This window comes from Bison bison, unplaced genomic scaffold (genome assembly GCF_000754665.1).
Source record: "Bison bison bison isolate TAMUID 2011002044 unplaced genomic scaffold, Bison_UMD1.0 scf7180017864347, whole genome shotgun sequence".
Classification (NCBI taxonomy): domain Eukaryota; kingdom Metazoa; phylum Chordata; class Mammalia; order Artiodactyla; family Bovidae; genus Bison; species Bison bison.
In genome coordinates this window covers 2201918-2204535 of record NW_011494919.1, presented here as the reverse complement: position 1 = coordinate 2204535, position 2618 = coordinate 2201918, and positions in this window count along the sequence as shown.

The following is a 2618-nucleotide window of genomic DNA, read 5'->3' as shown; positions in this document are numbered from 1 at the left end:
TGGAACTCTCTTGCTTTTCCCATGATCCAGCGGATGTTGGCAATTTGGTCTCTGGTTCCTCTGCCTTTTCTAAAACCAGCTTGAACAACTGGAAGTTCACGGTTCATGTATTGCTGAAGCCTGGCTTGGAGAATTTTGAGCATTACTTTACTAGCGTGTGAGATGAGTGCAATTGTGCGGTAGTTTGAGCATTCTTTGGCATTGCCCTTCTTTGGGATTGGAATGAAAACTGACCTTTTCCAGCCCTGTGGCCACTGCTGTGTTTTCCAAATTTGCTGGCATATTGAGTGTAGCACTTTCATAGCATTGTCTTTCAGGATTTGAAGTAGCTCAACTGCAATTCCATCACCTCCACTAGCGTTGTTTGTGTGATGCTTTCTAAGGCCCACTTGACTTCACATTCCAGGATGTCTGGCTCTAGGTCAGTGATCACACCATCGTGATTATTTGGGTCGTGAAGATCTTTTTTGTACAGTTCTTCTGTGTATTCTTGCCACGTCTTCTTAATATTTTCTGCTTCTGTTAGGTCCATACCATTTCTGTCCTTTATCGAGCCCATCTTTGCATGAAATGTTCCCTTGGTATCTCTAATTTTCTTGAAGAGATCTCTAGTCTTTCCCATTCTGGTGTTTTCCTCTATTTCATTGCATTGATCACTGCAGAAGGTTTTCTTATCTCTTCTTGCTAATCTTTGGAACTCTGCATTCAGATGCTTATATCTTTCCTTTTCTCCTTTGCTTTTCGCTTCTTTTCCTTTCACAGCTGTTTGTAAGGCCTCCCCAGACAGCCATTTTGCTTTTTTGCATTTCTTTTCCATGGGGATGGTCTTGATCCCTGTCTCCTGTACAATGTCACGAACCTCATTCCATAGCTCATCAGGCATTCTATCTATCAGATCTAGTCCCTTAAATCTATTTCTCACTTCCATTGTATAATCATAAGGGATTTGATTTAGGTCATACCTGAATGGTCTAGTGGTTTTCCCTACTTTCTTCAATTCAAATCTGAATCTGGCAATAAAGAGTTCATGATCTGAGCCACAGTCAGCTCCTGGTCTTGTTTTTGTTGAATGTATAGAGCTTCTCCATCTTTGGCTGCAAAGAATATAATCAATCTGATTTTGGTGCTGACTATCTGGTGATGTCCATGTGTAGAGTCTTCTCTTGTGTTGTTGGAAGAGGGTGTTTGCTATGACCAGTGCATTTTCTTGGCAAAACTCTATTAGTCTTTGCCCTGCTTCATTCCGTATTCCAAGGCCAAATTTGCCTGTTACTCCAGGTGTTTCTTGACTTCCTACTTTTGCTTTCCAGTCGCCTATAATGAAAAGGACATCTTTTTTGGGTGTTAGTTCTAAAAGGTCTTGTAGGTCTTCATAGAACCGTTCAACTTCAGCTTCTTCAGCATTACTGTTTGGGGCACAGACGTGGATTACTGTGATATTGAATGGTTTGCCTTGGAAACAAACAGAGATCATTCTGTCGTTTTTGAGATTGCATCCAAGTACTGCATTTCAAACTCTTTTGTTGACCATAATGGCCACTCCATTTCTTCTGAGGGATTCCTTAGTAGATACAATGGCCATTCACAAATTACAATGGATAAAAAAAAAAAAAAAAACCCAGAATCTAGAAATCAAAAAGGATGGGAGATTGCCCCACAAAGAAAAAGAAAAGCATTTCTGAGGATTAGGAAAGAAAAATAAAAATGATTACATATAATGTGACTATTTTCTTAATAAGGAAGATACATGAATTAAGAGTATATGTTCTCATTTGTGACTGTATTTACACAAAAAATTACAAGGTTAACAAAATATGACATTTTTATATATGACATGATTTTATTTGTAACTCAGGAAGAAATGAAATTGCAACAGACCCAATAATATACATGAATGCCATTAATAATCAGTCCATAAAATTATAAACTTGAATATAATGTTTATTTTAAAAGTCTATTGTATTAGCATTAAACAGATATCTGAGTCTTTAAGGCATTGATTTTTGGAAAAATGAGAAAGCATTAGTTCAAAGAGTAAAAATCGTGGAATTCAGTGACTTAAAAAATACATTAAAAAGCAGATAAATTTTTCAAAGTAAACTTCAGAATGACAATTTTTCAAATGAGATCATGAAATACTTAAGAAAGCTAACTTGAAATATGTTCTGAGATGGAGACTGATGTCAAGAGGTTAGCCAGACCTTAGCTAATATACACAAAGCAAATATTGATTTGGTGGGATTATAAATCGAACCAAACTTTTATATGTCCATAAATAGGAAAGGGTGAAAGCAAATAAACAGTAATAAGAGGATTAGATGCATGTAAGATCAATAGTTGTTGGCCTGGTCAAAGTGATCCCAAGCAGGTTTGCATTTTCTTTGTTATTAAATGATTCAGACACAAGGATTCTCAGCTTCACTTGCAACAGAATCACTTAGGATGCTTTTTAAAATACAGGTACCCAGGTCCCACCTCAGATTTCGTTAGTCTAACATTGGTATTTGTTATTTAAAAGATCTCTGCTAAGTCACTTCAGTCGTGTCCGACTCTGTGCGACCCCATAGACAGCAGCCCACCAGGCTTCCCCGTCCCTGGGATTCTCCAGGCAAGAACAC